This window comes from Pelodiscus sinensis, chromosome 12 (genome assembly GCF_052426305.1).
Source record: "Pelodiscus sinensis isolate ZL-2025 chromosome 12, ASM5242630v1, whole genome shotgun sequence".
Lineage (NCBI taxonomy): Eukaryota > Metazoa > Chordata > Testudines > Trionychidae > Pelodiscus > Pelodiscus sinensis.
The window spans coordinates 26,579,021-26,595,000 of record NC_143063.1 but is presented as its reverse complement, the minus strand read 5'-3'; the positions used below and the strand labels follow the sequence as shown (position 1 = coordinate 26,595,000).

The following is a 15,980-nucleotide window of genomic DNA, read 5'->3' as shown; positions in this document are numbered from 1 at the left end:
CCAGGAAGCTCTAGGGAGTAATTAGTTCAAATTACTCTAGGGAGTAATTATTTTGAAATACAGGCCCTGGAGCGTCCACACTACCATTAGTTCGAAATGACTATTTCAGAATTAACATTACTGCTGATGAAAAGCAGGACTTATTATTTTGAATTCCACAGCCAATTATTTAAAAATAATGGACTTAGTAGTGTAGATGCTCATATATATATATAGCGAGAGAGAGAGAGAGAGAGAGAGTGCTTTTTTTATGACGGTACTTCCTGGTACCTCCAGATGCAGTACCAGCACCTTCAGTCAGAACTCAACAACTTTTCCCCTGGAGTACCAGCACCCCCCCTTTTTTAACAAAAAAAGCACTGTGTGTGTATATATATATATACACAGAGAGAGAAAGAGAGAGAGAGAGAGAGAATCATGAGCTTTCATGGGCAAAACCCACTTCTTTAGATGAGATGATCTTGAAAATGTGTTCTTCATACACTGGGAGCCTCAGAAATTTTTACATACATGTATATAGTTTTTTTTAAATGTATGCATGCTATCCTTATTCTTCACACCTTAACATCAATGGAAGTTCAGTTCACAGTTCACAAGCAGAGGGGGCTAGGGCAGCATTTTAAGAATTAATTCTACCTGTTCTGGCTTTCTGTTATTTCAAGATTTGACCACTAAGATTTCTAAGACATACATGGGAGAGAACTTTTTCCTTTACTACTACTATTAAAATCAAAAGAAGTTATACAGCTAAAAAATATTAATGCTTTGGAGAGAAAAAAACAGTACTTACCATGTACAGTTGACACTTTTCACCCTTATCTATACTGCCCATTTAATTTTGAACAGTTTCCAAGAGGGATGATTAGATCATTTTATAGATTATCAACTTTCCAAATTTCATGTTTTTAAATATCAAATGTTTCTTTTTAAAAAGTGTGTTTTTATTTTAATTTGGTGCTTGTGAAAAGCTGTGGAATAAAATCCCTAGAAAAGGAAGTACTTCATTTATCTATGGATTAGGGATGGGCAATTGCAGGGCAAGTTTTTCCATGAAATCCTACTGACAGACCACCCATATATATCAGTGGATGTTTCAGTTTTCATGTCCATTAAATTCTTTTGCTGAGGCTGTCAACCAAAGGCTTAGACAGTGTCAAGCATGTTGCTGGGACTTTCTGACATGTGGGCTGTCTACTGGGAGCTAGAGTGAAACCACAAAAGCCATGACTCAGAAACCACTGAATACCCGTGCCAATAGTTTTCTGACCAGAGATGGATTTGAACCTGTGATCATGTAGTCTATAAAATTATGACTAGTGTGGAAAAAATGGATAAGAAAAAAAAGTTATCTACTTATTCCCACAATATAAGAACTAGGGGTCACCAAATGAAATTAATAGGCAGCAGGTTTAAAACAAACAAAAGGAAGTTTTTCTTCACTCAGCTCACAATTTTTTTTTCACTCCTTGCTAGAGGATGTTGTGAAGACTGGGACCTTAACAGGGTTCAAAAAAGAGCTAGATAGATTCGTGGAGGGTAGGTCCATCAATGGCTATTAGCCAGGATGAGCAGGAATGGTGTCCCAAGCCTGTTTTTCTGGAAATGGGTGACAGGGGAGGGATCACATGATGATTACCTGTTGTGTTCCCTCCCTCTGAGGCATCTGATATTGGCCACTGTCAGCAGGTAGGATACTGGACTAGATAGAACCATAGTCTGACCCAGTATGGCTGTTCTTACGTTCTTATCCAGTGGTGAAATTTTATGAATCCTATTATCAGTTCCTTTGTATTTTTCCTCCCTTCCTTTTCCCTTGGAAGTAATTTTAATGTGCCACACATTACTTCAAATAAGTTGTTCCAAACTGGTCTAAAAAAACCTTAAACATTATACCCTAAACATGACATACTTCTTTTATTAAATCAAAACACTGCATTCCTCATCTGAGACCTTACTCAGCATACAGGCAGAGGCACAAACTAAAACTCCAGAGCCAAACACTACCAATTTTCATAGATGTTTGGGTCTTCCACAGATCTAACCAGCTACCATCACTGTAGCAGATGAGACCAAATAAAATAGTTCTGAACAAGCACAGTCCTTTGGGAGAGGTTCAAAAACTAACTGTAGGGCTCGAGACCAACTTTAGTATGAAGTTGCAACCCATTCTGATTTTTATAGATAGTTATAAAACTTTTTTACACTTGGGTTTACTGTGACAATCTAGTGACAAACTGACAGATTTATAATTATAATGATGACATGTATGTGTCATTTCTGAATAGTACACACACACAAGTTGTACATTCTCCATACAAACATGAATTAAACATTTACTTCCACGTCTTTTTTTTTAATTAGATGGAAATGTGTAAGTATTATGGTCCTCCAAATAGCCACACTGGGCTTGGATGGAAGACTGAAGTGGGAGGGCAGGGATACAAATGATTACTCCATTTACAACTCCCAGATTCTGAGGTTAATCTAAGGATTGCTTGTATCACCAACATTCCATAGAAAGCAGTCAGAGCTGTCATTGAAACCAGAGGATAGCCAGGGAATAGGAAGCCCAAGCACAGGAATAGAAACTCTCCCCCAACCTCAATTTGTATGGGAACATTGCTGGCTGTTCCCCTTCATAAAGAATCGAGCAGAAAGTGCACAGTTTGCTGAATTTCTCATTCTGGCTGGGGAGTACACGGGGCAAACAAACCTGGACCTGCCCTAACCAGGATATACCCTTCCTCCAGGTGTATCCACTTGAGCTGGAGTTGGAATTCCTATTATTTTTATATGTATTGTTTTAAATGTATTTTATATGGGTTCCAGGTAACTGGATTTCTCTGTTCCATTGAAGTTTATGAGAATTTGGAATTTTTCATGACAGCAGAGTATGGACTTTGAGCAAGAAGAACATGTGTTTCAGACATATTCCAATTTATTTTGTACTAGAAGCCTTACCTGGCATTGCTCGGATCCTTAACTCAATTAATTTTTGTTGTTTGGAAAATAGAATGAAAATTCATATGCTTCATTTAAATCATTCCTCTGGGTAGGGCAGGGGAAGTGGGGCTCATATGCAGATGGCCCTGGGGAGAATGGACAACCCAGCCCTCTCTCACCATAGCAGCTTGAGGCCAGGTGAGAAGCGTTTCTCTGTGGCCGCTGCAGCTCCAGTGGGCAGAGCCAGGGTAGTGATGCATTTCCCCTGGCTGGGGCAAGTCCAGTTTCATCTGCCCCTGCTTTCCCCAACCAGAATGAGGAATGCAACAAACTATGCACTTCCCCTTGCTCCATGATGAAGGGGAACAGCCAGCAATGATCCCATATGAATCAACAGGAGAGGAGGAAATTAAGCATCCTCTCCTCCCTAAAGGATGCCTCAGGGTGGGAGGCTCAGGGCTGGGGTAGTTCCAGATGTGGGGAGCATGCCCCCAGCCAGCCTCTTTCATGTCTGGTGATTTTGTCTCTTTTAAGTTATGATAAAAAAGAAGTTGTATGCCAAATATGGTGGTCCTAGCTCTTACTGCTTAGGAGTTCTTGAATAAACAGACAGACAGACAAACTCCCAAATATATAGCCGATTATTTCACAGAATTGCAACTTTTGTCAATGTGTGCTGTCAATAAGGACATGTTTAGTCTTCCTGGTGTGGGTTAATTGGCTGGTATACATAAAGTCTCCATACTCAGGCAGAGATACAATATACTCTAGTTCTGAGCAACACAGAGCTGCTGGCGGGTTGTGTCCTCTTTGGCCACTGTAACTCATCTCTCTACAACCTGCTCTCTACAATTTAACAACTAGGTACAAACCCGCTTTTCCCTCTCAGGGGCTCAATCTGCCAGAATGCCCAATTTAGGCCACTTAATTGTTTTTTAATATAAAGCAACAAGTAAGCCCTCAAAGTCCTGTAGTATAAATTGCTCATTACAAAACCCCCAAAATGAAATGTGTTACCTGAGGGTTTGCACCACCAGAAGTTTTAATAAAACAAACACCCCAAGCCAACAAAAGACCATTCTTGTTTATTATTGGTTGAATAACAGGCATCTAGGCATCTAGTAGTTGGTTAAATTTTATCATTCGCTAGAAAGAAGCTTTTCACTAATTGCTAAAACATTTTTCATCGCCTAAAGAAAGACATCTCAGTGTTTAAACAAAAAAAACCAAAAAACCCCCCACAAAAGCGAATAGTCATGTAGCACCTTAAAGACTAATCCACCTCCAGACTAAGGCCTCCATCATATCCTATTCTGATTATGGCCATTTGGCAAACCTCTCCTCTCTGACATTGTGCCCCCACTACCATCCATTTAAAAATACAGCTGATCAAGTCACATATCTTCTATGACATTCTGATGGCATCAGTCCTCTTTGAACCCTTTCAATGGCTCTTTCTTTTTCCACCTCACTAAGTTCAATCTTCTTGTTCTCAACTGAAAGATCCTTCACAATTCTGACTCTGCCTACCTATGTCTTCTAAATATCTTATCACATAGACTCTCCCAACCTTCATCGGTGCTGTTAGACTACTATTTCAAGTCTCCCCAAACTTCTTCATGCCTTATTTCACGTGCCTCTGCACAGAAACCTCATCAAATTTATTCTTAAGATTAGTACCTTCTCTTCCCTCAAATCTTTCCTTATGACCCAAATGTTCTGCAAAACTTACAGGAAACTACCTAACACATGGATGAGTAAAGTCAGTATGTTAGATCTAAACCATTACACGGTGTGTAAAGTTGATGGACCCAGGTCATAAACAGGTAGGATTGAACCTGGGACCTTAAGGGCTAAAGCTATGAGCCTCTATCGCATGAACTAAAAGCCAACTGGCTCTTAGCAGAGATTGTAAAGCAGATTACACTCTCCCTCTCATTGGTTTCAGTGCCTCTGGATTGCAAATGTTTGTATGATCAGAGCATTGTAAATGCTTTGGGTCAAAGATTACACCTTCCCATCTCTGAAGACAGTGCCTGGCACATCATGTGTATTATGGGATAGATACAATAAAATTAAAACAATAACAAGGCCTTGCTTATTTTTTCCCATCATAAGTCAATAGGATTCTATGCAGACAGAATTCACCTACACAGACCATTTTTTTCCAGACCCATGCCTGCTTCTGTTGAAATCAATAGGAATTTTGCCACTGATTTCAATATGCCATGATTTCACCCATAATGTCTATTGAGAATCATAATTTTGTCTTATTCAAATTAAATTTGGTTTTACTGCCATTTTAATACAGTTTTGACCTCTTGAGCATTTTATTTTTGTGTGTATTAAGTATGCAATATAAAATCTATGGACCCAATCCGAAAAACCTCACTAATCTGAGCAAACAGCATGGAAGCCAATGGTACTAATTTAATGAGTAAGGATTCCTCATTCTTTCTTCTTATTTAACCACACTTTTACTAAATTACACAGAGACAGATACTGATATGCCTTTATGTGAGCATGAGATCAGAATATATCAAATATAAGAAGAATTTGCTTCATGCTTTCTAATGGGTTCAACAGCATAATCTACTTAAAAAAACACAAATATGTTTGTTTACATGTATGATTTTCCTAACAGCATGGCATAATCTTTGGAAAAAATATTCCTTTATAAATGTACTAAAATAATTAAATTTAATATCAGAAAGGTTTTTTTTGAGTAAAAACAAAGTAATACAGTAATTCGATTATCACTGACATCAGAAATTGTCTTCTACGTGTAAACAATTTCTGTGAAACTAAACACTTTCCTGGATATGTAACTGTGATTCACACATTAAAAATGATAAGTTTAAACCCATCAATAGTAAATCAATTGCAACTATATCAGATAAAACTGAAATAATTCAACATATTATATAGGAAAAACAGATAGAGTGGGTGTAATGGAGAGTGTTCACTTTAAATTGAAATCTGTTTCTAGGTTTTTCAAGGACAATTCGCCTTACAAAAGTTTAACATATACATAAAAATCATCCATCAGCACATCTGATCCAAATATACTAATGATTTTTATTGGTCAGATCTTGAAAGTGAGGTTTATTTTTGTGGAGTAAGCATTAATTAACCCAACATGTACTATCTTTTAGTGTATCTAGCCAAGTACTTTCATTTAAACATGTTTATTGTGAAATGTTTGCATTCCCAACATTTGTGGCCCACACACAGACTATTTCATACTTCTTTCTGAGCATTTACGAAAGTTAAAAGGCGTTATTGTTTTTGATTAATGCAGCTTTTTTGGCATTTTTTAAAATGTTCCATAACTATGCTCTGAATACATTTTTCTGCATTCAAACCTCTACATGCATTTCTGTTAAAAATGAAGTAGTATATTGAATGTACAGGATTTACTTGGAATCGTTTTAATTTTCTTCATGGAAATAAACTTTATTTACTTTTGTGTATAGTTCAAGTGTATTTGCGTAGACTCTGAATTGACTGATCTGATGTGACTGTATCAATCATTAAAAGAAAAGCTATGTTGGAAGATCCGTAGCATGGTGCATTACAGATGGGACTTCTAAGGCTGTGGCTGTCATCTTTTGATTAAGAAAAGGAAATGATTTCACTAAAAAGATATTCCCTCTTGTGTTGTTTTGTTTTAACTGAGTTTGTACTTTCCACCGAGCTGGACATATTTATTGAGACTCATAAGTTACTTCACGGTTACCAACATCACTGTAATCTCAACAAACTATCTTTTTTCTTGCCAATTATCTAAATATCATAACTATAAAATATCTTAAAACATTCTCTATAGTGTAAACATCTTAGCTACAAAGCTTTAAGTGTAAACAGTATGATGCATCAGAATGATTTTAAGCGATGTTATAAAAACTGCTCTTAAAAACTAAACAAAAATGTAAAGCTTCCATCTGTTTTATGATTTTTCCACTGTAGAACTACTGCTGTGTGCCAGTTTACTGAACCATAGCTTGCTAAAGAGATTGCTGGGGTCACAGATTGAAAAAACAAAGAGCAAGTCTTTAATGGTTGATTTTTTTTTCTTCAAATCTCCCTGATATGGTTCAAACAGAATTAAGTACATGGCAGCAGAAAACATAGAACAGAAAATGTTCATGTTGCCTGTTTCATAGAGAAGTATTCATAGAAAAGAGAAATATTTTGCAGAATTTGTCTTTAAGTGATTATCTTACCTTTTTTTTTTTTTTTTTTTTTTGTGATGGTATACCTGTGTTGTCAGCACTAAATGAGAACAACACTATTATTCTTCACGCTGTGCACATGGGATTTAAAAATAGACATTAAATTTCATCCTAACACAGGGGTAGATGGAAACTTTCAGACTTACTTTATGGGTCCATAAGCAGATATGAGAGAACTGTTATTCAGAAAACCTGAATGCCTTTTTCTTCACTGACTCTTGAGATGAGGGGAATCCACCAAACGTGCATACCTTTTCTACTAAATACCTAATTTTACACTTAAATATTTCAAAGAGTAGAACTGTTGCTTTACTAACTAGTCAATGAATAGCAGTAATTTGTATCTTTCAAAAAATGGTTAGAAGATACATTTTTTAGTCTACATCCATTCACATTTTACTGTTCAAAATTAAGGCTCTAATACAACAAAGCACATGCTTAATTTTGGGCATGTGATTAGTCCCATTAAAGCCTCAGACTGATATCCTGCAGGCATTTAAGCACTGTGTTTAACTTTATTGTTCTAAGTAGTCTCATTCATTTCAATGAGCCTTTTCACTTGAGCATAGTTAAACACCGCCACAAAGGGCCCAAATATCTACATTGCAATTTTATAGCCCAGCTGTACGGGCTCGAGAGCCTGAGTAAGCTCACACAGGCCATCCATGAGTGTATTATTGCAGTGTAGACACAGACCCATAGGCCTGGTCTGCACTGGAAGGTCGGTAAGGTACACAACTCTAGCTACGTATTATATATAGCAGAAGTCGGCTTACCTCAAGACAAGCTTGGTGGAGCTCACACAGTGGGAGGCTGATGGGAGAAAACACTCCTATCGGCTTCCCTTACTCCTTGCAAAAGCAGGAAGTACAGGCACTAAGTGGAGCTGCCCTCAGTGTTCGATTTACAGGTTGAAACTGAAACCACTAAATTGAACACCAGAATGTTGATCTCTGGCACAGCAAGTGTAGATATGCCTTAGAGTTTAGGGTGCCATGCTGATGCCCTTCCATCTACCTGGATGAAATGCTACAGTCCTTACACAGTTCTTACTCAGATAAAACTCCCACTAAAAATGAATGAAAAGTTTTGCCTGAGTAAGAGAACTGTTGGATTTTGTCCTTCAATACATGGAGACTCTGTATTACATTCGCAGAGCAGGCACAGTCGGTCAGACAGGCATGCTTAATGTGCCTCCCTCTGAGATCATGGATGAAAAGCACTGCTGGAGAAAAAGGGTTTCAGCCCAACATATCTGCCATTTGCATGCTCTTTTCAGAAAAATGTTCATCACAATGCAATACACTTCACCCACTAGTCATGTATATATAATCCTCCTCAGCTCTGTAGTCAAAAGGGAGCTCCCTCCCAGGCTCCATATGATTTTACACAACCTTCAGCTAATAGCCAATACTGAGGGATGTTATGTGGCTCTCTGGGTGGATTTTGAGACCACTCAACAATGAATTACACTCACATTGACTAAGGTTCTTAAGCACTACATTATTACAAGTTGTTATTATTCTTAATAATCAATGTATGCAATATTTTTCTTACCTGTAGTAGTTAAAGCAGTGTAGTCTAATAGTCTGTGCACATGATGAGAGGATAAGAATTCCTTAATTCTGCACGTGGCTCTGATGCTGACACCCTCTGTGGGCTTGGATAGATCAATTAACTTCTTTGACTCCGTTTCCTCATCTGTAAAATGGGAGAATCATTAGAGCTGAGCAAACAGTGGAAAACAAGGTCAGAGAATATTCATTTAAATTTTAAAAAATAAACTTTTGGTTTAATTGTATTGGCAGCCCTTGACTGGATACTCTTCCCTTTTTTTTTTTTTTTCTTTCTCTGCTAAGTTCAGAGTGCCTAAAGATCATCAACAGTAACACTTCTACACAATGACTGTTTGTCAAATGTTTGAAAATGTGCTGATTTCAAATTTCAAATTGTGTTTTAAACTTGCAATTTCCTTCTGCATTGTTTACTTACATGACCCCCCCAATTAGGGGACAGAAATAGCTATACCTGACTTATATAACCCATCTACAAACACAAGTGTACATCTGAATCTACAATTCTGAATTTGCAATGTGTTGGTTCATTAAAGAGGTCATGTGGTACTGCTGCCATTCTTAAATGGATACGTAACTGATAAAACACAGTAGAAATTCTCAATGGCATATTCAGTAGTAATAGTCACATTTTTCATTTTGCACAGCATCAGATAATTGTACAACTCATCCAATCAGCGAACAGACAAAACAAGATGATTTAGGTAAACAGCCATGACTGAATGATTTATAAATGTTCTAAATTTGTGAACAATCTACAATCTGAGAATTATTTACAGAAGAAATTTGCAAATGAACAACAAATAAATTGGGTACTATCAAAAATGAGGGAAAAAGCAAAATGTAAATACATGATCCATTATTAATTCTTTGCTCAGATCTAATAACAGCTGTCCGTAAGGTAGATACAATAATCCCAACATAGGTCACAACCAGGTGGTTTTAAATTTTTTTAACTACCTGTGGAAAAATGGAACTCTATATATGTTGGTGCTATGTCCTGCTGATTCATTAATTTTTATTTCAAGATACTGGGGTGCCTAATGTGATTATTTTATATATCTTCCTGGCTCCTATTTTTAAAAAGATTGTATGAACTGTAAGGGTATTAGAATTATTACCTATATTATCTTAGCCAATTATTTTCACTGTTCATAATGCTTAGGTTTTACTAGTATAACACTGACAGACCCCGGTCATCTGTGGCAAATTTAAACCTGGGACCTCTGGAGCTTAGTACATGTGCCTCTACTGCATGAGCTAAAAGCTGGCTAGCTATTAACTAAGGCCGTAGAACAGACTCATTATTCGCATTGCAAGTGATCTCAGCGCCAATAGATGAGATAGCACATCACTTCAAGTTGGAGTGTGGGTTATGCTACCAGTACCATTCCTGGATCACAGTCCAGCTAACATTTAAGCATGTGCATAATTTTACCCAGGTGAGTATTTCCCATTGACTGACATGGGAGCCTCTAGTACTCAGCACTTTTCACAGGTGTCTCAAGTTGACCTCCCAAAAATGGAAACACCCATCATGATTCTTCCCAAAATGACTGTTATTCTTTCCACATAGTTTTCAGAATGCAGCTTTCCTACTTAGACAAAACAATTATGGTAAGAAACAGAAAAAGGAAGAGAGGAAAGTATCTGTGAAAATGAAGCAATGTGGAAAACTCAAATCTCCTGTTTAAGCCTACAGCAGTGAACCAAAACTCTGGAAAAGCAGCCCTGGGTGAAAAAGAAAGACCTTGAGCTATATCACCAGAGACCAGATGAACATCCTAATGCTTCAATTTTCATTTCTCAAATACAAATGGAATAGTGAAATCTGGCCAGTTAACCTATACTTTTCTTTCTCTAACCACTAATAATGTTTGAAAGGAGCTATTTTTAAAGCAGCCCTTACAGTGTTTCAGCTCGCTATTGTCAGCTTCACATCTCAAATGCAATTTGATTTATAATTACGTTTTAAAACAATAGCATGAAAATAACATTAGGGGGTCATAATCTGAAGTTTGTCTACTTATGCACATAATACAGATTTGCAATGGATCTTCAGCAATGGCTCATCTGGAACTAACTCTGCTTCAGACAATTGTCGCACCAAATATGTGAGTAAGGTACCAGAGGGTCCATGCCTGGCATTCGGTCTCCTTAGTAAAGAGATATGGTGCTCAAGTTCATGGCCTTCCTCTTCTGTCTTGGACACAAGAGTAGATGATGAGAGGGGTTTGGGTTCTAAGGGCATCTTTTGAAATGGTAGGAAAATGTAAGACATAAAGGGCCAGATAGTGCAGGGAGTTTTACAACTGACCAGTGAAATAGGAGCAAACCCACAGGCCACAACCTGCTGAAAAAACAAGCCTTGCATGTCTTCTACTGGCTTAGACAGGAGGTTCCCTTTTTCTTACCAACATTCTATGCACTTTACGGGAGCTAGTTTAAGTGCCTGATGTAGAAGGGTACGTCTACACTACAGGACAAAGTCGAATTAAGATACGTTAATTGTGTAGCTGAAGTTGAAGTAGCTTAACTTGGCTTTTGGCACTGTCTACACTGCAGGAATTCAAAGGAACAACACTCTTCCTTCGACTTCCCTTACTCTTCATGAAAGCAGGGTTACTGGCATCAACTGGAATGCCCCTCTCGCTTAGAATTAGCTGTCTTAACTAGATCACTAATTCAAACCCTGGAAGATCGACAGCAGCAGCCTTGATCTTCCTCTGTAGTGTAAGCGTACCCAAAATGTGCACAATACCCAAAGATCAAGTGCTAGCTAAGGCTGAGTGAACTCTCAAGTGTGTAGTTTTCTAGGCCTCACAAGCAAACAAATCCGTGCAAATTTGCTTGGAGGCTGTCTCGAACCAACTTGCCAACTGTCTATTGCAGGAAAGCCCAAGTCCCGGGCTTTCCCATAAGGTGACAAAGGAGTGATCCCAAGGCCTGTTAACATACAGCTGACATGTTGTGGGGCTGAAAGTTACCTGTCTTCCCACATGTGCAAACAACTCAAACCAGTGCTCACTGAACTTTACTGTCACATTCTGTAATTTGCAAACCCGTCAAACACTGAACACAAGACAGAGCTCAAAGGAGACTGAGGTTAATTGAAAATATTTCCTTGCACTTTAGACCAATCACCTGATGAGAGGAAGCCACTGACTAATTGATTTCACTCTGGTGTGTGTCTGACCACCAGTTTAGAGGAAAATTGGCACCAAAGTACCTATCGGCAAAGAGAAATGGATCTGTCTCTGAATACCAGTGCTAAAGCAAATGAACTAGTAAAAAGACTTTGCCTTAAAACCAAGTTTGAAATTTTATAGGCACTTACTCCATAATTTGTACTTAGGCCTTCTGTTATTTTTAAACAAATCTAATTTCTTACAGCTGTGAAATTTACATTTTAAGAGTGTCTAGTGGCCATGTGCATTAATTACTTTATTGTAATATTTTAATGAGTTTGGGGTTCAACTCTGGAAGAATTGTACTGAATCCCTGTTTCCCAGAGAGTTACACTAAAAACTGATTCAACCACAATGAAGGGTTCCTTAATGCTAGTAGTTAGGGGTCATGTGCACTTACCTCTCATTGAGCTATTACCAGTATAGACAGCAGAGTAGCCATGGCACTGTGAGTAGCAGCTGAACACAGACCATGCTTGAGCACAGACCTGCATGCTCAGCCATGCTGCTGTCGTTGCTACCGTGCTACTGCAGCTACACTATTATACTCCTGCTTGTTCTATGAGAGGTACTTTAATGTGTACCCAAGCAGGGGAATCCCATCACCAGCTCATAGCATAGATGTAGCCTAACACTGTGGTTTTCAAACTTCTTTCCCTCAGGATGCAGTTGAAGAAAATTGTTGACACCTGCAACCCAACATAATTTGACTAGAGTGTGGGCTCCAGGCTGAGGATGAGAGCCTTGGGGTTTCGGAGGGGGCTCTGGCTTTGAGGGGGAGGTCTGGGCTGAAGCAGGAGGGGCTTACCTTGAGCAGCTCCCGGTCAGCATTGCAGCAGGGATGCTAAGGCAAGCTTCCTGTCTCTCCTGGCACCATAGACCATGCTGCACCCCAGAAGCAGCCAGTAGCAGGTTCCCATCCAATGGGAGTATGGAGCTTAGAACTCAAAGCAGGGGTAGTGCACAGAGCCCTCTCTCCCTAGGAACCAATCCTATTGCCAGCCACTTCTGGGGTGCAGCGCAGTTTGAAGTGCCAGGACAGGCCTTCTGTCACCTGATCACCCTGCATCAGAGAGACCCAGTGCCTGACCTTGCATGGCACAGTATTGGTTGCAACCCATAGTTTGAAAACCACTGGCCTCATATACCCTGGGCTAATGTGGATGAGCTCACACCATTTTTATGTCTGCCTTACAAACACACTAAACTTTGGGAAAGATCAAATTTGGAGAATGGACCCAACTCATGAGATTTGGCATTACTAGATTTCCCTGGATCAGAATGCCCTATGACTTTGGGAAAATTTGTATTGGTCTAAACTTCTTGGTTCAGGCTTTCTTTCCCTTTCCCTTCCTTTTCTTTTCTTTCCTTTTTGAAAATACCACTCAAAAGAGTACACACAGACACAAACTCTCCAATCTTTAATACATCTTGATATAATCATATTTAGAGGCAAAAGTCTGAAGCCCAGCATATCTCCTAAATTCATGCAAGATGTACTGGAAGGCTTCCCTTTTGTTGCAGTAATTGAAGGACTTTTGAAAGGTACTGGACTATCTAAAACACATGCTTACCTTACCATCCCTTGATTTATTTTGATGGGCAGTGTCACAACCTGAACTCTAATATATTTTTGTGCATGAATGTGTCATGAAAAATGCTGGTCAGATGCACCAGAATGTAAAAGTTAAATGGTTAGCTGTATTGAAAGAAAGAAAGAAAGAAAGAAAGAAAGAAAGAAAGATCCACCATCTTGATTAGGATTTATAAGGGAAGATTTCCTTGGTAATAAAATTGGACCACATTTTCAACTGTCCTTAACCAGGACCCAGTTTTTGTGCTTGTACTTTTGGAGCTGAGCCAAAGATCTCCAAAGCTCAAACATGAACTTCTGCAGCTTGAGCTAAAGAAACATCCCCTAATTGCTGCTGTGGGACTCATATCCTCTATGGATCAGGTAAAGATATGAATATATACCACTGACTAGCAGGTTATGCAGACACAGATAAATGGAATGAATCAAACTGGATGTCTATGTATATGACCGTGCCTACAAATCAGGAGTGGAGCTGTTCAATTAACCTCAACTGCGGACACAAATAATTGGAGTCACAGTCATTAGCACCCATAAACAGATGTCAGTGTTTGGAAACACAGCTCCTTATGTGCACAGCTTCTCCCCTCTCCCTGCATGGGTGTATCTATGAGCACAACTACAATGAACTACCCAGAATTACTTTTGAACCATTTACTAAAAGAGCAACCGTGATGATTCAATAGGTGTTTTTTTTATCAGATTGAAGCTAAACTTTGTTATAACTGGTGGAGATGACATCAGTGGTTTGTGGTCTATGAGAATTCTGTAATAAGAAATTGTAATCTGTCTTGGGGCCAACAATACTGTTCTGTTTACTATGCAATTAAGAATAATAAGTCAAGATTCTATATCTGATAACTGGAAAGAGGGGTGAGAGAAAACTAAAGGCATTAGAAAATTTCACAGGAAAATGCATTGAGGGCTGTAAGGTATTTGCCTGGACATTCTAGTTCATTCCCATTAAGAAAACTACCCTACCGCTTCAAAGGTTGTTTCCATTAAATGTACATAGATTGTAAGTTCCTCAGGGCAGGAACAAAGTCTTTCCTTGCAACTTTCCCATTGCCAAGTATGCTGAACAATAGCATAATTTCATTTTTAGAAGAGAATTGATAAAACACCAACAAGAAAATCATAGTTACACCACATGAAAGCTATACTATCAAACCAGCAAGAGTCATAAAAAAAATCAAGATTAAGAACAACTGTGTACACAGCATTTGGGTGAGTTACAGACAGCATATCACCCTCTGTTTTGAATTTCCTGGCTTTAATAGACTGGGTTCGCTTCCTTTATGTCACTGAAGCACTGTACTTTTTGTTTACACTTAAACCTGTGTTAAAAAACCACCATATGGAGCAGCAAAAACGGGTGACCTAATTTAGGTGGTCTTTAAGTAAAGGTCAAGATAAATTATATCAGGAATCACATGGGGATGCTTTTAAGTGGATGTTTAAGACAAGAGGTTGACTGTGGTGGAGTTCACAGTGTAGTTTCACTGTAATAGGGCTTACAGGTTTAAACCCCAAATATATACATGAAATTTTCCACAGATTTCTGACTCTTCTTCTGGTCTACCTCTAATTATACATACATATGTGCTCTATGTATATTAACACTGATCCTATAGGAGTAGGAACAGATCTATTGCACGGATTCACTTCACCCAAATCCAGGATTTATGGGATGTTATGGTCTAGCTTGCTAAATCTTTGCAAAAGCCAAAATATAGACTACACAAGGCGCTCAATGTGCCTATAAGTTAGTGGCTCACATTTGAGCAGCATGGAGCTATACCACCCCAGCAAGAGTGCTGAGAGATGTTATGCTTCAGGGAAGTGCAAGGCCTCCCAAAGCTTCACATCTCTCTCCTGCAACCCCAGCTCTTAAAAGGTAGGGCTCCTGTGCATGCTTGTGCCAGTAAAGGGAAGCATAGGCTGCTCTTCTGAGGTGGGCATTAAATAGCACCACCCAGGCACAGTCCTCAAGCAGAAAAGCAAACCCAATACATCTTAGGATGTATTAAGGAATGAGATACAGAATTTATTATCGACTTTTATACTGGGAAGTGTCAGGCGATCCTAACTACAAGCATCTCTGGCAACAATATTGAACAGTATATAGAAGGTCCAGCCAGTTCTCTTGCTTATCCTCTTGTAGAATACAAGAAGAAAGGGATAGACAAGGAAATGGGTGGGCAGCATATTTAAATCTGATGAAAAGAAACATTTTTAAATTACTTTTACACATTGCATACTTAATATGTGGCACCTGCTCCCACAAGATATCTCTGAGCCTAGAGCTTGGCAGCATTAATAAAATGATAGTTATATGGATAGTGTGAACAACTACATAACATTCCATAGGGCAAAATAAAAGAGGTATAAATGCTCATTTTCCAGAATATAACCCAACGAAGTAGTGATGGGGAAAAGGGCAAAT

The 15,980-nt window shown here is 38.6% G+C and overlaps 1 protein-coding gene across 17 annotated transcripts in view; it reads right to left on the bottom strand.

Annotated features, from left to right (window-relative positions):
- The window catches only part of ZNF536 (zinc finger protein 536), a 456,239-nt gene that overhangs the window by 324,968 nt on the left and 115,291 nt on the right, over positions 1–15,980 (bottom strand). For all 17 annotated transcript variants that reach the window (XM_089781485.1, XM_075940166.2, XM_089781479.1 and 14 more), the window contains one exon: positions 8,736–8,879. The gene's annotated coding sequence lies outside the window, so the exon portion shown is untranslated. The remainder of the gene's footprint in view (positions 1–8,735; positions 8,880–15,980) is intronic.